At 39.8% G+C, this 23,764-nt stretch overlaps 1 protein-coding gene across 1 annotated transcript in view; it reads right to left on the bottom strand.

The window, feature by feature from the left end:
* The window catches only part of thrb (thyroid hormone receptor beta), a 105,066-nt gene extending 84,919 nt beyond the window's left edge, over positions 1–20,147 (bottom strand). The window contains exon 1 of the mRNA XM_029513727.1: positions 19,835–20,147. The gene's annotated coding sequence lies outside the window, so the exon portion shown is untranslated. The remainder of the gene's footprint in view (positions 1–19,834) is intronic.
* Positions 20,148–23,764: the final 3,617 nt, after the last annotated feature.

Here is a 23,764-nt window from a genome sequence, read left to right on the forward strand (position 1 = left end):
TAGGAGGCTGCTGGACAGACTTGATAAACCCAATGCAATACAACCTAATGCTTTCCCAGGGGAGGGACATGGAACCTGAGTCTGCCATGTCCATGTGGTCCATGAACCTCCAGTGTTGGGGATACTGTTGGGCAGTGGAAAGAACTCTTTTAGTTGAGGAATATCCTCTGAAAGTGAGCAGCAGAGGTAGCTGAGGTCCAGGAGGGGACCAGGTGTGGAAGAGTTTTGATTCACCTTAAAATGCGGAGGGCTGAGATGCAACACAGACCTCCAAGACAGTGCCTATGGACTTCCAAAATGGGGAAATGTTTCCTAGAGCAATGGTTGAAGAGTTTGTTGAAGTTTCCTGCTGTTCTGTCTCTTCTGGAAAGCTTACGAGACTGCTGAAAAGAGAGTTGACCGCGGGAAAATTACACTTGGGTGTGGAACAGTAGAAGTCTACTGGAGGGTTATAGAGTGAAACCAGTAAGCCCAGTTGGGAAGCTTAAGCCCCTCAATTTTTTCGATGATGTGATTCATTTGGATTCAAGCCCTGTCCTCCAAGTGGGAGTAATGCAATGGGAAGGTTTGCATCTGGCAGGGATGAGAGTCACCACCTTGAGGTCTGAGGCCAAGGTCTTCTGGTCAGAAAATTGTGCATTGCTAACAGTGTTTTATGTTGTTGCCTTGAGTGAAGGAGCAAAAGTATCTTGATGTACTGGTCCTGAGTGAATGAGGGTAAAAAAGGAGCGTGAGACTGGCTTTTTGGTGCAGCATCGGCAACAATGCTGGTATTGTACCGGACCAAATAGAGAGCAGAATTGTAAGACAAAGCCTTCAATTTACCAGTCAATTTAAGTTCCAAAAAAGATCCCTTCTGTGTGGTTGATTTAGAAAACAGAATCGAGAGGGCATGCTTCAATTGGTGCCAACTATCATGAGGCATTATGAAAAGCAATAATGAAAGTATTACATCAAATAAAGTTGTGACGGGAGAAATACAATTGTGAAATCAAGCAAACATCCAAATAAAATTGTAATAAAAATAAGGTAAGAATTTCATGAGAATAAGTTCTTAAAACTATGAAAAAACAAGTCATTAATAATAACCCTTTTGTAAATAGTTTTTCCATTTATTGGCTGATTAAAAAACTTTTCAGATTATTGTGCCTATTAATTTAATTAATTCATTTTTTACTGATTATCCATTTCCAGGTTGTGGGGCTGCTGGACCCAATTCCAGCTCACACTGGGCGAGGGTGAGGTACACCCTGGACAGGTCACCAGTCCATCACAGGACCCACACACAGAGACGGACACACAGAAAAACAACCACTCAGGTGCTTAATTTGGCTGAATTAGTTAGAATTTGAGGAAGCTGTTGTTGGGGGGTAAACTAACGAAGTAACAAGTGGGAAGAAAAAGTAGACAGGCAACTGGAGTCTTTAAATTATTCACACCGCTTTTATCTTGATATGGAAACGCCATATATAAATTTCATGTGGTGTTTTAAGCTAGCTAGCTAACGAAGCTAACACAGACGTTTCATCATTAATTTCTGTCAAGTTTTTCTGCCTGTGAATCAAAACTGCACACTGAAATGGAAGAGTGTCGACAGTTGCCCAGACTGTCTCGATGAATATTTTACACATGGGCATATCGGATTCACTCGGTGTGAAGCTGCCCTAAAGTCCGTTGGAAGTTTTTTGTCTTTTTTGTTTTGTGTTTTTTCAGCCTTACTGTCAGCAGCTGAGCCCGTTTAGGAAGATCACTAGGCTGGGCGAACATAAACAATGTTCCGTCATTCTCATGAAACCAACCTTCAACCTCCTATATAGATAATTGTGAAGGAAACTATTGAACCACTCACACACACACTCCTGACCTATGGACAATTTAGAGTCACCAATTAACCTATTGTGCATGTCTTTGGACAGTAGGAAGAAACCAGAGTACCCAGACGAAACCCACCCAGGCACTGGGACAACATGCAAACTCAACACAGAAAGGCCCCAGGCCGGGAACCGAACTCGCAACCTCCTTTTATGGGGCAACAGTGTTAACCATCATGCCCTTATGCTGCCCTTATTGATTTCATCATGAATAAATTTCCATGAAAAATGTATTTATTTATTAAGAGATGAACACTACTAATCTTGTTCCAGGTTTCTCTAAATCATACTAACAAGAATAATAATATAAAAAGGTTAGTACAAAGTACAAAAATATGAGCTATAAATGCTGCAATAAACATTGTACATATGGCAGTTTGGTAGTGTGGTGAAAGCTCCCTGTTATAATAATGTTTTTTTCATTAATGGAATCATACTGGATGCATGTTATTTTATGCTATTTAATCTGTATCAAAGTCACAGCCGGATACAAAATCTGACCCATTTACTCTCACATTAACAGCACAAACACAAATGCATTAATAGGCTTTAATACATCCAGTACATGCTCTATTATGCTTCATCATGGCCATTCTAAAATTGCTTCAGTCTGAGCATAGAGCCAATCACACCACATGCAAACAAACCCTGGTTCAAAACCTCAAGTCATTCTAACACATTCCCAGAAAACCAATAAATCTTTGTTCCAAATGTTTCTCATTCAAATCAAAAACAGACATGATACAAATCTGCACTATATTTAGGGTTAAGACTCAATGCAATACTAGCACAGTTTGAGGAGCTGTGTCAAAAGCCTCCATGGCTTTGCTTACTTCTCTGCCATTTCCTCCAAATCAGACAAAATCACCTCATTACTTACATATCCTTGGACCTAATTAGTCTGGCATGTCTTCTCTGAAATTCCTCCTGTGAAGATATAAATGCAGATTTTTTTTTCTCTTAAGATCTGCCCACTGTTTGTGTTGCTATGCTGCTGCCTTTTCAATAAACATGCTGTTTTTGTAAAAAAAAAAAAAAAAAAACAAAACTTATCAGCTTTCAAGGCGTGAGGGAATTAGAACAATTTAAAATGCATACTTCCTCTGCAGCCAAAGTGAAATAAATTACCTGTTGTAGTTTGTTTCCCCATTAAGACCATTTCTACATTATTCTATAGCATCCATCTGACAAGTAAATGCTGAGTTATTCATCGGAATGAAGCAATTTTATAGTATTTTCTTTCTTTGCTTTTCAAATAAAAAAGAAAAAAAGAAGTGACACAGGAAGAGAAAGCAGTGACCAACAGTCAGTGAACATCATGGCAAATATTCATCTTCAACCATTTATCCATTTCCAGGTTGCGGGGGTGCTGGAGCCAATCCCAGCTCACACTGGGCGAGGGCGGGATACACCCGGGTCACTAGTCCATTACAGGGCCAACACACAGAGACAGAGACGAACAACCATTCACTCTTACACTCAGACCTACAGACAATTTAGTATCACCATTAACCCAAACATGATGCCTTTGGATGGTGGGAGGAAACCACAGTTTCAGCACAACCCATGCAGGCACGGGAGAACATGCAAACTCCACACAGAAAGAACCCGTGACCTTCTTATTGTGGGGCACCAACGCTAACCACTATGCTGCTGTGTTGCCTATCATGGTAAATAAATCAAATAAAAACAATTGGCTAACCTATGCTCCTCTGTACTGGCATAACTCATTCAGAAGCCACATAATGCTAAACAAAAAAAAGAACCCAGAGACAAAGTTAGTGTATGTGGCATCCAAAGCAGTCTGACAGGTTCCTTTCTGCTTAGCTATCACTTTGACTTCCCTCTGTCCAAGTCTCTCTGAGTTATGCTGAGCGAAGACGAGATGAGAGTGAAAACAGCATGACTACACAAAGAGACATCACATTGATGTATTGCGCCTTTAATCTGCTTTTATGTTTCTCACACTGTCCCCTAATGAGACAGGAAAACAATTTCTGCAGAAATGTTAAATCTGGAGTCCATTTGAAAAGTATTCAGATTCCTTCAATTTTGTTTATGCATCAGCAATATGTTAAAATCCTGCAAAACTCAATCACCGCTCAGCAGAACACCAGTTATGCTAGAAATTACCTTCTGTTCATTGTTATTGTGTCAGCTGCCTCATTTTATTCATAGCGTTTCCCTCTGGAACATCCAAAGTGCCTTCTGACATGACTTGACAAATGTTTGATGTCATGTTTATCTGTTTGGCATGGCGCTGTAGTTTTCAAAGCAAAGTGAACGATCATCATTGATAGGGTTAAAGTCCAGAAATCAGAGCCAGATGGGGATATTAGCAGGGTTCGGTACTGCAAAGTGAATCAGAACTTAATCTATTAATCAGATAAATTCCTGTTTGCTTTGCACAGGAACTTTGTCTACATACAGAACTACAAACAGTGACACATGTTTCAGCGCACATGTAGCATTTAAGATGAAGTCGGACGGAACTAATGGCTGAACTTGCGGCTGACATTCACAAAACACCTTTGTGACACAGCAAAGTTGAATCTATTTACAAAAGCAGGTCAGCGAATGGCGTTAAATCCAAGTCACCTAATGCTGGTTTTTGTTCCTCAAGCCATTCTTGAAGTAACGTCGCAGTGACTGACAGAGTTTTATCCTGCTGAGAGTCCACTGAAAATAGAGAATACTGTTTCCATGAAGACCTGGACTTCGTCTGAACCAGGTTTAAGTTAATGTAACATGTCAAAGCGAATTCCACATGAATGAAGGATCAAAGGTTTCCCAGCAGAATACTGTTCACAGCATTTCCACCAGCTTTTTCCCATAATGCATCCTGGTGCCATTACTTTCCAAGGAAAGAAACACGCACACTGGGCCATCCACATGATGTAAAAGAAAACCAGAACCGCCAGACCAAACCACCCTCTTCCATTGTGCCGTCATGGTCTAATGCTCATGTGTCCATTGTAGGATCTTTGGTGGTGGACAAGGGTCAGCATGGACACATACACAACGACAACAACAACAAACTGTGATGGTGTGTCTGTTCTGACAATTCAGAACCAACCATGAGCTTGTGCGACAGAAATTCCTTTGATCAGACAACATGGTCCAAACTTCATTTAGGGCATCCATTATTGAACCTTGTAAATATGTTAATTAAAAAAAAAATCTATATAAAAAATAAATATTTTCCTTGTTATTTGTTAAGTAAAATAAAATCTAAAAAACACATTGGTCCCCAACAAAGCTTATTAGAACCACCAAAAAAAAAAAAAAAAAATCAGTCACTTGTCACTGTTGATGAGAAAGTCAGAGTGAAGGGTGGATGAAACTGTCACAGAAATGGGTCAGAAGACCGTTGCTGCTCAGGCACGACTGCACCACCTGTGGACACCCTCTGTTGTACAGAAGAAAGCAATGACTCTGTTTTCTCTTGTACTTCAGCCAGGACTTTTTGCATGTGCTCCTGCCATGCCACACAAACAGCTGAATGCCTCAAATAGTGATTTTTGCCAAAAGTAGCATCTTGATTTTTATTGTCTAAGGGGATGCTGTCAGTATCTTGGCTCTTTTCAAGTGCCAACTGTTATGTGATGCAGAGATTATTTTCAACAGGAGAAGCCCCCTCCCCCCCATTAGTCTTTGGTCCAGCATCCGATCTCTGGCTTTTTATCACCTTGAGAGCAACAACTGTGCAGCAAATCTGCCTTGATTCGTTCGTGCTCAATGGATCAGCATTTTGCACCCCACAGAGACACATCTTGGTTTTGGTTTGTTCATAAATGTTATTGTCTAATTTCAGGGCCAACACACAGAGATACACAGAGACTAACAACCACTAACACTCACACTCAGACCTATGGACAATTTAGAGTCACCAATTAACCCAACATGATGTCTTTGGATGGTGTGAGGAAACCCACGCAGACCTACCAAAAGGCCCCAGGCCCAGAACCCAAGTTGTTTTTGAAAATGCACTGCACTTAAAAAGAATATGATTCATTAGTAATAAACATTGTATTAGAATGACTGTAAGAGATGATAGAGTCATTTTTACAGTCTGGTCAATTAAAATTTGGGATAATTAGAAAGTATTATCAGGGGAATGGTGTCCCTGCCCATCTCAAGTAAGTACATCTGTTCTTTAAATGCCCAATTTGCATTAAATACCTGGTTTAGGTTTTATATTTAATACAGTGAAACTACCAAAGATCCCGATCCAGAGATAAATACTGTATTCAGAAACTGAACCTTAAAACCAGCTGTCAGGACTTCTGCAACTTTACGATGTCACAGCACAGCAGTGCCGCCCTGACCAAAGCCCAGCTTACCAAGACCCATAATCCAACTTTAGATGATTTGTTTTCTCCAAATTTTAGCCTAAAATATTTATTTGATCCCTAACAGTCAGTCAATCAGAAGAGAGACCTCTTTTCTGATTGGCTGATGTTGTTCCTAGAGCTCCAGAGAGACTTACACTTGTGAGCCAGTTGACGGACAACTCCTCTCCTGGAGCACAGTGCTGGCAATGCCATTTTACAAGGGGAGAGGAAGTCAGGGTGTAAGCCACTGCATACAGCTTAATGCAGAGAGACTGTAGAGGAAGCCGACTGCAGAGAACACACAGCGTCAGACAAGAATGGAATGAGTGGTAGAGGCAAAGAGCCAAGGAAAAGCTGGAGTAGCTTCAAATTTGAGTGTCCTGAAATGACCCAACCAAAGTTTGAACTTGAACTTCACAAAAACAAATTTCACCGAACTAGGACGGTGAAAAGCAACAGATTCTATTTGGAGAGGGATATGCAGCAAGCATCACTACAAAACGTAACCACAGGTCACGAACTGAGCTGCATAATTAAAAAAACATTGCAGAGGGTGAACATTTTCTTGATTAGACCATATTCATTGTTTTTTCTCTGTATGTATTTACTTATTTAACTTAAATTGATTTGAATTCAAACTCACATTCTTCATTCTCTATCTTTTCCTCACAGTTGAAACCTTTTACAAATACCATCACCATCCAGGTCCAACTGTTGGCTATGATCAGACAATTTTTATCATCATCATCATCATCATCATCAGGTACCTTACTTTCTCTTCAGTTCTCCTGCAGAGTATAATTTAAATTGGAATTTGAATATTTATGAAATGGATATACAGTAATGCAGCTTCAGCATTCATTGATTTAATTTAACAATTGCAATGACCCTGACTGTAAGGATGAAAGGCTCATACACCTACTGCTGTCTGAGAGCAGGGATAGCTAAAGTCGAAGAACGGACAGGGCAAAATAACAAATTTTGTACACATGAAGATATCACTTGGTGTTGGTGCAGGGCAGAAGTACACAAACCCAAACACACAGTAAGTTTATATTGAAGAACAGACAGACTTTAGCTCACAGTAGCAGCAAAAAAAACAAAACACTTGTGCACATAATGTCAAAGAAAGCCTGAGCTTTTGACTGTATGCATCAGTCTTGGCATCCAGGTCTGTGCAAGTCAAATTTACATCATGCTCGAGGATCTGTGAATCATATTTCTTATTTAATTGAGGCTTAAAATACCAGAAAGGTTTGGTGCTATATTCTGTCCAATAATGAGCCAGAACATTAAATGACCGTTACGCCAGCTTAACAGATTTCAACAGTGTAGGCTTTGTTATTTATGAACCAATCTTATCAACTCGAGGGGACAGGGAGGGGGTAAAACATAAACCCAAAACAGTCAATACAAGGAGGAGTGAGTTAGCATTAGCACAACACTGTCTCAGCCACTGACAGCTGCAATCTATCAAATAACACACAAACGCAACATGTTTAGTATACCAACTGTTCTGATGCAGCTGCTGTTCTTTGAATCTAATCTTAACAGAGTCCTGGTCTGGGTCTGAGTCTAAACTTGGGCTGTATAAAAAAAAGAAAAGTAAAGTCAATGTTAAAGAGCCTTAAATCTGCATTCTATCTTATGAACTCCTCCCTTATGGTTGGAGTCACTGGTCCTTCATGCATAAGACTTGAAACTTGACCATAAAACAGGGCTGACAGGGCCTGACAATCACATTTAAATAAAATGAAGGGGGAAACAAAGCAGCATTGTGGTTAGCGCTGTTGCCTCACAACAAAAAGGTCATGGGTTTGGTTCCCTGGCCTGGGGCGTTTCTGTGCAGAGTTTCCATGTTGGATTATTTCACTACAAAATTTCACTGTTTTAAAGACAGTGTTTCCTCTATACCACCGTCGCATTTCTCCACCTTCACAGCACAGCCTGGTGATGAGCGTTAATTACTCACAAGAGCACGGCCTTGAGAGGGTTAGGGTTGTGTAGGGTTGTGAGTGACGTCAGGTCAGGCACTCAGGAACCAGGTCAGAGAGTCAGAGGAGTGCCATCCTGGAAAATAGGGCAGCGACTTACCAGAGAAAAGATAGACTTATTAGCTTAAGATAACTTTTTACAAGTTAAGTAGGCATTCACAAACTATTGATGGCCAGCTAACATTACGTAATGTATCGGTAGCTTAATTTAATTTGGCCAGGTGCCAACTCAGTGATGCTAATGTGGGCATTAAGTTAATATCTACACGCCATGATGGACTAACTGCTGATTGTATTTTCAGATGAAGAAGAGAAAGCCAACTGTTGAAGATGACACAAGTTATCAGTAGCTGATAAGCATCAACCATAAATGGTTGATGCTTAGGTAGATGGTTAGGTCAAAAAAAAAAATGTAATGTTCACACTTATCAGATGTGATGTGAGTGTAAATTATCTGATGGCACTCAAATGTTTTATGCAATTGTATTAGACAATTAACATTAGACAGGGAGGAGTAGAGGAACAAAGTGAAGGAGAGCAGAGCACAGCACGGGGAGAGCTGAGTGAAGGAGCAGGAGAGCAAAGTGATGGTGTAGGAGAGAGAGATGAAAGTAGAGGAGAAAAGCTTAAAGGGAAGCAAAGTCTATCAGGCAGGGACCCTAAATGGGTTGAAAAAAAAATAGCCAGTTCAACTCATTTTTACTTTCTTTTCTTTTTTTTTTTGTGCATCATACGCATGTCAATATTTCTGTTTATGCTGCCACAGCCCCCCAGATAGCCTGCCCCCTATGGATGCAACAAAATTCAATATTTTGTTGAACTGTTAAATACGTCCTGTTCGGTTCAATAACCGAAGGCAAACAATCTCACAAAACGTTATAGCGATTAGATACTCTTGGAGCAGACACAGTAGAAAGAGCAGCATTGCTCTGTTCATGCTCTCTTCAGAGCCAATCAGAAGTCCCTGAATTTCCCAGGAGCCAATCAGCACTCAGCATGCAAATGCTGGAAAAGAGAGTGGAGAGTAAACCTTGAGCAAAGATGGCGAGTGAATGGGACTCAGAAGAAAGAAAATTTGAAGAGGTGCCGTCCTCTTTCAAGTCCGCGGGTTTGGATTTAGCATCGACTAAAATGACAAAGGAAAATAAACAAAGCACGGTGTGCAAGCATTGCTTTGCAGTTGTTTTAACTATTTTAAATTGATGCTGAACGTTGTCATGTTCAAGTAGTTTCTATGAGTGGGTTAAAATTCTGTTTATTAGATACTACACTTTTAATTTGATATTGCCTATTTTTGATAAAGAGCAAGTAAGATAAATGTACCCTTTTTAATGATACATTTTGTGGTTAGACTAAATCTGTCCTATTCTCTGATATTCTATTTGTAACAGGTAGATAGTTTGTAATTATGGTGGCTACAATAATGTTTGCAGTTTATTTTTTATTGGATACTGCTTTGTTTGTTTTGGAAGTGTGTTACAATTTTACAATAAAAGTGTTTTAACTATATCTGTGCTTGCTTTTAATGATTTTTACATGCAACATATTGCCTTTCCTAGTAAGTAATTTCATATTAAGATATCGAAACCATACCATTACTGTGGCCCAAAAACCGTGATGCATACCGAACTGTGGGAAAACTGTACTGTTGCATCCCTACTGCCCCTCTGCTGAAAAAAAAAAAATCCTAGAGGAAGCACAGAGATGATCACTCATTAGCACTCAGAGACACAGGAGGCATCTTCATTGGGCATCAATTTCCTGGAGAGATAAAACCTTAAATGTTTCGATATTTAAAATTGATAATCCAAAATCAACCACGAGATGGCTGTTTTTAAACAAGCCATAAGAATGGAGTTTTTCAAGGGCAAGAGTGGTTTTCCCAGCTAAACTCATGCAATGTCAAGGTGTTTGCCTTTTTCCAACCACGAACCCACAAGTACACACAGGATCATAAAGCATATGTTTTGTTGTCTTTGCTTAGTGACCTCAGTGAGCCAAAGATTGTTATTCCTCAGCAAATGTGGGCAGAAAAGATAGAAGAATACTTTTCAGTGAGTTTTCACTTGTGAGAGAGAAAAATAAAAAGGAGGAATGACATATAGTCAGAAGCTATTTAGTTTATCATCCATTTTAATATTAATTGGTGTCAATGCTGTGTTGTCTAGTGTGAGTTGACCTTTGCCTTCAGAAAGACATCGGGAACCTTAGAACTCTTGACCCTCATGACTACAGTACAAACTGCAATACACAGTACAACACTGAAAAGCATGCATGCTTTTGCATTTGCCATAACTATATTATTGTATGAGATACTTTGTGTAGAATTTTCACGTACTTCCTGTATATATCAACAAAAAGATTTTCACTGGCATACCTTACAACTACTGTTTTAAAACTGCATCAGTGACAACAAGGCACAACTCTTGACAAACTGTGGCGGGTGATGTGATGTTTGGCTGGCTGAACATACTGTACTCTGCAGCTGTCAGAAACAACTGTTATCAAGGCATTCAGATAAGTGGTGATGGGACTTTATAAACAAAGAATATAAGGGACTTGAAACAAGGTATCAATTTTGACAAAGCAGACATTATAGGGTCAGCTTTTTTTCACTATCAGTATGGACTTTAATGGTGCTTTCTGAGATCTGTCAGTGAGTTATAGATAGACAGATGGAGAGGCATCTTTCCTGGTTCAGAACTGATCCCAAAAATATTGAAATCATAAATTTACTGTGTGAATATATTATGTTTAAGTAAAGACCACATTGTGCGATTGCATCGAGTCAATGTTGGTCGAGAGACGCTCTCCGTGGTACTGAAAGGTAACTATAATTTGGGCTTGTTAAATTTACATGTAATCGTTTATTTTGTTCTTCATCACATCCTCCATGAGTCAAGCTGGACAACAGGAATATGAAAGGGGACATGGTCGAGCTCAGAAAAGTCTGCCCAGGACTTGAGACTGGATATGACTTCTTTAACGATTCACACCCTCTTAAAACCATACATGATTCAGTCATATAGGGTGTAGAGATTAAACAGTATAAGATGATCAATAGTAGATCGTAATTATCAGTTTTCCTAGAGCGCAGAAAATGTTCAATAAGTAAATTAGCCACACTAAAACATAAAATAATAACACATCGGTGTCACAGCTAAGCTAAGGGCAATGTCCTGGAACACTACTGAGGTTACCTGTTGCATGCCCACTCTAAAGGGAGGAGCAAAAAAGTATGTCGTATTACTGTCATTTTCGTGCTGTGATGTCCATCGGAGCACAGACAGTACGTTTAACTGATGGCATTATTCTAAACAGAACATTTTTGTTTTCCAAACAGTGTAAAAGGATTTGATCAGCTTTTTTGTCAATCAGCCTCCAAAAATCTTGGAACATGCTAAATTTGATGTACAAATATGTAAGTGGACTGAAAAGCCTACACTGGAGAGCTATCAATGTCCTCTGGCATGTTTTGACTAACACAAACAAGACAAACCCAAGCACTGGAGGGATTAGCTCGTAAGTGAATTTCAGTCATTTAATGTAACAAATTATGGGCACTATTAAAATGTAATAATAATTTTAATATGGGGCAGCACGGCAGCATAGGGGTTAGCACTGTTGCCCCACAATAAGAAGGTCACGGGTTCCATTCCTGGCCTGGGGCCTTACTGTGTGGAGTTTGCATGTTCTCCTCATTTCGTCCCACCCTCCAAAGTCATCATGTTTGGGTTAACTGGTGACTCTAAACTGTCTGTAGGTCTTAGAGTGTGAGTGGTTGTTTGTCTCTGTCTGTCTCATGTTGGCCCTGTGATGGTCTGGCGACTCACACTCAGACCTATGGACAATTTAAAGTCACCAGTTAACCCAAACATGATGTCTTGGACAGTGGGAGGAAACCCACACAGGCACGAGGAGAACATGTAAACTCCATACCAAAAGGTCCCATGTCGGGAACTGAGCCAAATAAAAGACTTTCTTTGCAATACGTCATCAATGCTGAATCAAAATTGTTTTTGAAAATGAACTACAGTTCAATAGGCTATGCCTCATTATTAATAAACATATTTTATTGGAATGAGTGTAAGAGATGATGAGGTCATTTTTACAGTCTGGTTGATTAAAATTTTTGGAGAATTAGAAAGTTTTATCAGTGCAATGGTGTCCCTGCCCATGAAACTAAAACATTCTTGTTATGAACACTATGCCACCTGCATAATTCATTATTTTTCAAAATGCATCACTTTCCAAATGTTTTGCTGTTGCAACGTCATAATGAGGTTTTGTTTTTTTTTTAATCTTTGTACAGACTGAAGGAAGCTTATTTCCTCTGCTTTCAATCTTTAAATAAAACATGTATAAATGTAAAAGCACACATATAGTTCTATTGCGCTCTATAGTTATATTGAACTAGTACTCAAAAAAATATCTAGTATCTGATTAAATCTCACATTTGCCAGTATTGCCATTGTCCCAAAAAATGCAGTGTTAGATGAGTCACACCAAAAATCCAAAATTAAAGAGTCATAATTGATGCAGCTAAGGCAAAAACATCTTCATTATCAGTCCCTAGTGTTCCAAATAACCTCTCATATGAGAGTCAGCCTTCAAAAATACTGGACAACCACAATGCACCTAGATAATGTCTTTCATTGGGGCCTCCTTTCATGATATTTATCTAGGTGTTTCAAACACGTTTTTGTAATCCAGACTCTCTAAAAATATGTACCTTCTAAATCCAAACTGATATTCCCAGGATTTTTTTGAAGCTTCTCCAGAGTCACAGAAGACACTACAGAGCTGTTTTAAAATCCCCAATTTTAGTCCTTACAGCTAGTAAAATCATGCGTAGAGCATTGTTGCCTTTGAATGGTCAACTGTTCACCTGCTGTTTTGTCAGTGAGACTGAACATCAGTTTACAACTGTAATCCTGCCTTTAAACTCAACCTTCTATGTCTTCGTGTGAGCTCAAAGCGATGTTACTAACAATAGTTCAATCTTTGTCTGCAAAATGCATGAGAAAATGATTGCTACCCTTCCACATTTCAATCTGAACAGAACTGAATTTCCTAGCCATTATCTCTTTCCTTCACTTGTTTCCTCCACTGCTGGAGGTTTCCGAACTAACCACTTTAACTTTTACCATTACTTAATTTTGATAAGTGCAACATAAATTAATGTAATTGCTGTTGTTAGCATTTAGTTTTTAGGGTGAATTATGTATAATTGCAATTAGGGCTTAATTTTACTGTAATAGTCCATGTTACAAGTAAATTCCTCATGTGGAAACATGAGGTGATTATATGGTTCACTGATGAGGTATGGTGCGCTGATGAAATACAGTTGGAGAAATGGATTTAATTTGAGCAAGAACAACAACTGTATAAACTGAACAAGTTCTTAACGGTGCCCCAAGGTACCATGGGAATGTTGGGAAATATTATATAGTGACTTTAGAATTCTCAAAAATAAAAAATAAAAAATAAAAAATAAAAGTCTCCCTAGAACCAAACGATCCAGCACAGAAAAACATCAGGCTATGCTATTGTCCGTATTGTTCTAACAGATAGTACTCCTTTCACAGCTGACTGGAGGTCTGTGCTCTTCTCATCTTTTATCAGATATGTCTTGCATGTCTGTATTTTAATAACAAACACTGCACCATTTGACAATTTGTTATGGTACTCCATAAAAAAGGACTAGGTTGCATTACACAACTGAACGATAGCTGTTGCTTTTTAACCGTTCTGTCAGACTACCAGGAGTTGTCGTTATTCTAGCCGTCTAGATTGTGGCTCTTGTTTGGGATGACGCTGCTGAGACTGAGAGTGTCTGGATCTACAGAGTGAGACCGGAGGCAGCAACATACACTCTCACTCAGGAAAATGTTTACAGAGCTTGAAAAAGAATTGGCAAGATCGAGGCAATTCATCTCATATATAAATATTAACCATTAGGATAACTGGTAAATTTACCTAGGCGGCCAAGGTCGCTAGAGGGCTCAGGGCAGTGTGGACACGTGCATCATATCTAGTTCAGATATCAAACTCGCTTTACAGGAACTTGTCCTGCTGCTGTAGTGATTGATGACATCTCTTTAGCAGGCTAATGTTGTGGACAGCTCAGCTAAGATGACAGAAGCCTACAGCAGTTTGTATGACATCTGGGCCCATTTAGCTCCTGCACTGTTGGCCTCAGAGTCTCTACACTGCACAAAACCAGAAGATGCCTATCAGTTAAGCATATAAAAGTTATTCACTTTGCTTGATTTTACAAGGATGCTATGCTATGCTGCTAAGTAGAAATGTCTAAGCCCCTCAGAGACACTGACTTTTTGACCTTCACACCTCTCACTCACAGTCTCAAACTGTGAGTGGGAGGTTGTTTTTCCAAGACAACGGCTGATGAACAAAATGTCCCTCTGTTTATTTTATTTTGTGTTTCCTGTCTCTGGGCTTTCTCCAACATCTCAATGGTGGCTCTTTAAAATGCTCTCTCATTATTGAGGAGAAAATGTTCTCAGCTTTGTCTGTTTTTGTCCTGTCTCTCTGGTTCTTTTTCATGATTAATGGCATTTTGAAAGTTAATGCTCAGGGCAAAGACGTGTGTAAATGGGGAACTACTTTAACATCACTGTGTAAAAACTTCCTTAGCTGGTAGGCCCACTAATTAGAGGTCCACAGAAACAGTCTTCCCATGGATAGCTATTACTTTTGGATTTATTATAGCTGTATAACTTCAGTTCTGACTTATCTGATAACTTTTTCCTGCCAAGTTAGTTTTGATGGTCCACATCATTCTATGGGCTTTCCTATAAAAACTGGATTCATGACTTGGGTCTTTGAACTTCAATATTTGGAAACATCTGAAATGGCACTCTACAGAGAGACCTCAAATCACTTCACAATTCAGGAAACACCCAAATAGTCAAAACACAGGATCATCCAGAAATCAATTAATCAATATGACAACACATGCACTGTACATACAAACAACATGGGCAAATACAGAAACATGCTGCAAATATGCAGAAACAGAAACAAAGACAACAACAGCTTGTACTACTTGCAGCTCACTTTTGCATTTGCTTGTGTTTTTTGTAAGACTTTTTCTTGCCTAGAATTGAGCCCTCAGGGCCACCATACTGTCCTCGCTGCTTCTCATACAGATGTCAATTTAGAAAAGCACGTTATTTGGTAAAATAAATTTAAATAACCAATACCTGTAGCTCTATTATGATGAAGTCATGCCACTGGCACTTCAGTCCACCTTAATACATCAAGCCGACAGTCACATTCAACCTATTAAGTCGTTGCACAACATAGATCATATTGAACCAAGCTGATCTGAACAGTGAAGCTGCCACACAACTGGATTCTATTTTTGCAGGATGAGATATCAGACATCATTGCCTTCAGAATAAGCCTGTACTTGCAAACAAACGCATACTTGCCAACTTACACAGCCAACGGCTTCATGAGCCGTGGCAGCAGCTGGAGCTCTGGCTTTGGCTGTGCTTGTGTCATAACAGAGTGATAGCGTGATAACTTCTTCAGCTTTGCACCGTGTAGTCATTGGAAAGGGGAGGAGGGAAGAGGTAGTGGGGGTGGGGGTTGGAGTTGTCACAGTTTATTTCTGGTCGAACATACGTAACTCAGCAAACACTCAGAAATATGCATTTTCCTGAGGCACTGTATTGTAGCCTGGCAGGTTCAGGTACACTATGGAAAAATTAACACACATTCAAAGCGTCCCAGACAATCACTTAAAACGAAATTGACCGGATACACTTGGAGGGTACACTTATGGTCTTAACCACTGACAGTATATTGTTTTTTGGGGAGGGTTTTTTTTTTTTTTTTTTTTTTTTTTTTTTTTTAAACCACAGTGGTGGCGCCTTCAGCACTGGGACAGTATAGTGTTTGCTACAGTGCTGTGACATGGACTAGCTGCTACTACGCAAACAGAAGAAACAGGAGAAAGACATTTTATAAGAATGAAGAATCACAAGAATGGAGAAACTATATGATACTAACACAGATGAGCTACACTGTTCAACCAGCATTGACAAACCATCTCTGACCACAGATTCATGGACAGGATTTACAACTGAACCTTATGTAACAGTTGCCCATCATTACATACTCAATGCTGTCTCAAATAGTTCCCGGCAGTAATTGAACAGTGTTTTTCCTTGAAATGCTCATTCCTAACACTTGTTTCTAAGTTGCTCTCTTCATAGAGAAGCATACTATACCTAACACATAACTCAGGGGAACCTCTTCTGAATTTGATGTGTTTTAGTGGATAAATCAAATCAAAATTTATTTATAATAACACTTTTCATTCAGATCAGCAACACACAGGTTAAAAAAAGAAAAACAGAAATAACACAGAGAGAGAAAAAACAGGGAACCACAAAAAAGTAAAAAGCATATAACATATGCAGTTACACACTAGTAAAAGTGACATGGCATTGAGGAACCAGATGATGAAACACGATCTTAGGGAGCCATCCCCACAAAGAGGCGTCACAGCCCACAACTACAGACGCTTCCACCCACGGCATGGCAATGAAGCCAGGCACAGGGCCCCCCACCGAGTAGGCCAGAACAGCCCCAAGGACGACACCCCTGCTCCCATGAGGAAAACCATGAAGTTGAAAGGAACTAAAAATGAAAATAATAATAATAGAATAGAATAGAAGACTGTCTCTGCGACCCGGACGGGCCTCTGGCAGGTTGTTCCAGAGATAGGGTCCATAGAATTGAAATTACACTCCACCACAGGTTTTTGTTGTTACCTTTGGAACAACTAAAAGTCCAGTGTCAGATGACCTTTGGGTCTGCAAGGGCTCATATTGTAGAAGTAGTTCAAATAAATAAGAAGGGCTAAGACTGTTAAGTCACTTGTAGACAAATAAGACAACTTTAAAAACCAATCCTGAAACTCATGGGTAACCAATTAAGTGATCTACAACAGGAGTAATGTGTACTTGCACTCGTCAGCACTCATGCACCTGAATTCTGGAGTAGTTGAAGGTTTAAAATGCTATTTTTGGTAGAAAGCAGGGCATTACAGTAATCCAAACGACAAGAAATAAAAGCATGCATCAGCACCTCCGTTTTAGCGAGAAAGAGAAATGGGTGGACTCTGGCTATGCTTTTAAGATGGGAAAATCCTGTTTTTGGTATATTTCTGATATGTGGAATAAAATCAGAGCAGCATGATGACGCAGTGGTTAGCACTGTCGCCCCATAATAACAAGGTCGCATGTTCGGTTCCCAGCCTGGGTCCTTTCTGTGCGGAGTTTGCATGTTCTCCTCGTGTCTGCATGGGTTTCCTCCAGGTACTCCGGTTTCTTCCCACCGTCCAAAGACATGCATGTCTAGGTTAACTCGTGACTCTAAATTGTCCGTAGGTGTGAATACGAGCGCGAGAGGTTGTTCATCTGTGATGTGGTGACCTGTCTAGGTCTGGCTGGGATTGGCTCCAGCACCCCCACGACCCAGAAACGGAAAAGCGGTAGAAGATGGATGGATGGATGGATGGAATAAAATCAAGCTCAGAGTCAAAAAGAATGCTCAATAAATGCTTATTGTAGCCTCAGGACAGGAAAGTTGAAAGCCTTAAAAAATTTAAGAAACAAACAATGATCCCCTGTCACATCGATGAGTCAAGAGGTGATCTTAGTAATACACATTGAATTGTTTATCAGCACTTTTATGGTCATATTGTGAAATGTCAAAATTATGAAAAAGGTATTTGACATAGCTCTGACACTGAACACATCATGCTAGGATTACAGTTGAATTTACTGGAAAAACAAACATAAGAAACCAGCTGAATTGATACCAGACCATCCCACACTAAGTCCTTTTACATTAGGTACTTGCAACTAGCCACTCAGTGCTCATTTAGATTTTTTATTCCTTCCTTGGAACTGTTTCCTAGGGCTGCCACTAAATCATCATTATCAATATTGATTCATCTGCAAGTTATCTTGTAACAAGTTTGAAGAAACACATCAGAGAGGCAATTGAACTAAACATTCAGTATTAGTGATTTTATAGGCTCTTCCACTGTCTCCACAAACCTGCAAGTGTGCAACAGCAGTAGAATAAAGGCTGCAGGCTGCCCTGTTGCAAACACAAGACTGGTCTGCCAGCTCATGCTGGCAGTGGAGGGCAGATAGAATGTCCTTAAATACCCTCAGCTGAAAACTAATACTGGCTTCAGTTGTTCCCTGGAAACTCCCAGTTTGCATTAATATATATACATGGCATGCCATGTAGACTCTTGCTTGTGACTGTCATATAAAAATACCATAATCTATGATGTGCCAACAGCACTTTGTTAATTCATATGTGCATTAGTTCTTCGAATCAACAGACAAATTAACAATGCATGTACAGAAGACATGTTACAACACCATGCAGAGGTATTCATACTGATGTTATTGCTAGTATTTTTTTTTTTTTAAATGATACTTGCTACTGGATTTAAAGGTTTTTATTCCCAATTAGAGCGCAAAGTGATTATGACCAGTGTGAATTTTATAAATCTATGTACTGTATACCTCAGATCTCAGCGCTTGGACTAATTTGTTTAATTTTTTTTAAAGCATCCACAGACATCTGGAAAGGTGTCTGTGGATGCTTTTTTTCTGACAGTCTTTGCAGGACACATCATATTATGTGTCCTGCTCGTGCAGATGCCTGCAAAGCTACAGGACCAATTTGTAAATATTTGTCAATAAGCCGATACAGCTTGAACCTCCCCCCGAGAGAAAGCGGTGGAAATGATCTATTTTAAAGGCTGAAAGGGCTAAATGGTCTTCTTCTCCTGAGCTGGATGTCTGCCCCTCAGATCCTGGCGAGGAGGGAAACCTTTACCGCGGCCCACTAAACTCCCCCAAGTCTTCGGAAGGGCTGTACCCAGGATACACTGCTTGGCTCCAGTACCAGCCGAATCTCCAGAGAATAATCTACACTTTTTACTTTCTCTCGCTTTATAAAAATGTTTCACAGCCCTCGACAACACCTTACAAATAACTTTTAACATTACCACAACCCGGCGTACAATTCGGCCTTAATGAACAATTGAAATTTCAGCGTTTTGATTCGATTCTCCCGTTTTCCTGCTATTTCGTTCCGACACACCACATCGCGTCTGGCGGAAAGGGGAGCGGAGTTCAGCGCTTCTGAAGTTGAATTACTCCGCAGATCGAGTGTGTTTCCGGCGGATAAACACCACTGCCAAAATTCAAACGAGAAAAAAAAGAAACAAACAAACAAATACTCGCTCCTTCTGGAAAGCCCTAAAGTCACGTCCAGCCGCGTGTGCGAGCAGTCTGACGATTAGCGAGCCGCAGTTAAAAATTGCACAAATGCTGCATGTAGTTAAGCCAAAGCGCCGTCCGGTCCAACCGGACGCCAAAAAAAAAAAAAAAAAAAAAAAAAAAAACACACAACGGCGGCCGAGATAAGAAGCGTCAGGTTGAATGTGAAGGTTAGCTCGGGGAGCAGAACGTACGCCCACCGAGCGGTTATACCGTCAAACACACAGTTTGTGGAGAGCTTGTCATTGGCTCAGACCACTGACACAAATAACCACAACATGAAAACATACCGCATATGCAAGAAGATACTCGGATCCACCAAAAATCAACGGGAGTCCCGGCGTCTGTGCATTCCTCCCTCCGCTGGAAGCGCCGTTCGTCTCCGTGGGATAAACCGACCGACACACAGCGCCAGGGTTTAACCTGAAATGACCCGCGTTGGTGCGAATCAGGCGAGGGCTGCGCTCATGGGTATGCCTGGATGTGTGTGTGTGTGTGTTTATGCTAACGCTGCGTGCGGCTACGAGACTCTGGACGCAAAAAAAAAAAAAACTTCAACATGCAGCCGAGAACTAAGCGTTTAAAGGCGGATCACCAAGTTGCACCGCAGCAGACTGATCGCTCCTGGGAATCCAGAGCCGAGCTGTGGGGCAGGAACCTAGAGAAATAAGCCTCGCCCTAATTACTAACTACCAAGTTTTTGGTTTTGTTTTTTTTTTTTCCCCCTTTCTTTTCTGATGGCGGTTGGTTGTTTTTACAGTAGGCCTGGTGCATGCCGACAAGGCAGGAAACACATTGCTCCAGAATTATTATTATTATTATTATTATTATTATTGTTGTTGTTGTTGTTATTATTTATTTATCTATCTGATTGCCATAGTATATATCTGATTCCCCTTTAAGTAGAAAGTATCTATCTGTCTGTCTGCCCTTAGTCATATTCACATCATTCAACTGTGCGTGTTTGTCCTTGGTCCTTTCAACCACCTTTGGTCAGCATTTGTAAACAGATATTGTGCAATATGTCTTTGTGCTTGGCTTTTAGTACTGCAACATATTTCATGAACTTTGCATCATTATAAATATCGCTCATTGATCTCCTTGAGGAGTATTGGTTTGTCCCATGTGTCTACTCCGGCAAAATCTTGCAAGTAAATTATTAGTGTACGGTTTCAAAGTCTTGCAGCAGTGATATTTGCATGTCCTTATAACACATACAGTACACTGGCTAGCACTGATCCCTTGGTGTGGGCCTGTTCACTTATATTATATCACCTTTGCTTTCTTCTGTTGGCTTGGACGTTTTCCAAGTGTGTAAAAGGGTGTAGTTTAGCTGCTCCTTTTTCCACTGCAGAAGCGGATGTTTGAGCTATAAGTGCAAATATTACAGACACCTATTGTAGATTTTCTTCCATAATAAGAACTTTTAGTTCCAATAGACAAATTATTTTAAATAAAAACTGTTGTTTGGTTTAATATAGCTAAGGCCATTGCAATTTCGCAATATCCTTCTGTTTACATTATATCCACAGCACTCTTAGCGTGAGTTCATAATAAAACCTGCTCTGTCCCTGTTTCTCCTTGACTATTTTGATGGTGTGCAAGAGCACTTCATTCGTAAGAGAAAAATGCTGAGTTTAGAATATAGAATGCAGTGCAGAACACGATGGTGTGCCATGTTTAAAATTTAAACATGATGTTACTGTTAGCTTGCTTTCCCTCCTAGTTCCTCCCTGTCAATGTAAAATCGATGCTCAGAAGAAGCCCCTGTTCTTTGATTCTCAGGGACTAACACCAAAGCTTGTGCATTCAGTGGATGTTTTTTAGTAGCGGACATGTTTTCTGCTGTCAAATTGCATCACAGCTAACCAGCAAAATATCTAAACCCAATATCTAATTCATAGCTCACAATAATATGGTAACAACAGCTGTTTTCAGATAAATGGCATGTAGAAATTATATATATATATATATTAAACTGGATTTTTTTGAAGAACAAGAAGAACACAAGCATGACAGAAGCATGTCACTGAGGCATGCCAATCCAGAACTGTATGTGTGAACCCTGTGACATATTGTATGCAGGAAAAAATGCAGAACCTGTTTGCATAAAGTGTGCTTGCCTTTGAAAAGTACATTGTGTTGCTGATGTAGTGATTATAGAAAATACACTAAGGTCTTATAGCAGGATCAGGGTCAAGTTCATCTTGAATTATTTGCATATTGTTCATGTTGTAGTTTCAGATTTTTCTGCAGGGCAGTAAATTATGAGTTAACTTCCACTTTAGCAACTTTCCATCCTTTACTTAAGTTAAACTAATATATGTTTTCATACGAACAGTCTCATGCTCCATAATGTGTCTACTTTGTGTATAAATCACGTCTGGTCGGGTTCTTAATTAATTCTGTGAAACGGTCTCTTTGTGATGTCAAAACAAAGCAGTCACCGCCCTCTGCAAACCTCCAAGTCCAGCCCAAGGAGACACACCATCTGTGCAGGATTTGGTTTCGCCAAGCATTTAACTAAAATCTGCTGAATCTCCTGAAAAGGAGCTGTAAAACTACAATGAGATGGTTTCTGGTTCTTACAATCCCAAATATATTTTGTTATTAAATATCAAAACTTGAAATATACAAGAACTGTGTTTGTGTAAAATCTGAGAACCTTATTAGTGAATGTGATATTTGAAAGGCTTGATGAAATCACAAAGAACCACTAAAAAACTCTAACTCCAAGGAGGTTTGTAGGCTCTCTCAGCTTTTTTTGGTTAGACAACACATTTAGTCTTTTACTTAGTCTCACTGCTGTCAAAAGCACCGCTTCTAGTTGCAACAATCCAAAATGTTCTAATAACTTCACTGTCGAGTATGTGCTGAGCTGAATAAAGATAAATATATCTGTGCATGCAATTCTCAGGAGATTGATGATGCAATAAGTGCAATAAGTTTTTTCCCCTTCTTTTTATTTGCTGATTTACAGATTTACAGTAGTGGACGTAATAAGATATCAGTGTTTCAGATTTAGCCAAAAAGCTAATTTCCCCTTGTAATTGCTGGATACATGAAATAGTTGTGTTATATTATCATTTCACACACTTTCTAATTCTGTTCAGATTATTTCAGCCACATGAGTGATGTGGCATTTACATTGGAAATGTGTAGTCATTGTCATGACGTCTTACGTTTGTTGAATCCTAATTAAAAAAAATTGAAAAAGTAATTGCCCCCTTGTTAAATGATAAGGTAACTGTGATTAATCATATTATTGTGAAAAGCTGAGTTCAATTTCATAGCCACACCAAGGCCTGATTGCTGCCAGACCTTTCAAATCAAGAGATCACTTAAAAAGAGCCTGTCTGACAAGGTGAATAGGCCATATTGAACTGAAGAGAGCATGCCGTGATCCAAAGAAATTTAGGAGCAGATAAGAAAAGTAATTGACATGTCTCAGTCTGGAAAAGGTTACAAAGCCATTTCTAAATCTTTGGGACTCCAGCGAACCACGGTGAGAGCCATTATCCACAAATAAAGAAAGCATGGTATGGTGGTGAACCTTCCCAGGAGTGGCTGGCCTACAAAAATTACCCCTAGAGCCCAGCGACAACTGAGCCAAGAGGTCCTAAAGGAACCCAGAACAACATCTAAACAACTTCAGACCTTACTTGCCTCAGTAAGGCTCAGTGTTTATGACTCAACCATAAGAAAGAGATTAGGCAAAAATGGCATGCATGTTCCAAGGTGAAAATCACTGCTGACATAAAGGCTTGTCCTCACTTTTGCCAAAAAACATCTTGATGATCCCCAAAGCTTTTGGGAAAATATTCTGCAGACTGATGAAAGTTGAAAAAGTTGAACTTTTTGGAAAGGGTGCATCCCGTTACATCTGGTGTAAAATTAACACAGCATTCAATTTAAAAAGAACATCATGCCAACAGTGAAACATGGTGGTGGTGTCATGGTTTGGGGCTGCTTTGCTGATTCAGGGGCTGGATGACTTGCTGTGATTGAAGAAACCATGAACTCTGCTCTCTCCCAACAAATCCTGAAGGAGCATGTCCAGCTATCAGTTTGTGACCTCAAGCTGAAGTGCACTTGGGTTCTGTAGCAGGACAATGGTCCAAAGCACACCAGCAAGTCCACTTCTGAATGGCTTAAAAAATAAATTTAGGGTTGTGGAGAGTGTTAATCAAAGTCCAGACCTGAACCCAATTGAGATTCTG

Source organism: Echeneis naucrates, chromosome 11 (assembly GCF_900963305.1).
Source record: "Echeneis naucrates chromosome 11, fEcheNa1.1, whole genome shotgun sequence".
NCBI lineage: Eukaryota > Metazoa > Chordata > Actinopteri > Carangiformes > Echeneidae > Echeneis > Echeneis naucrates.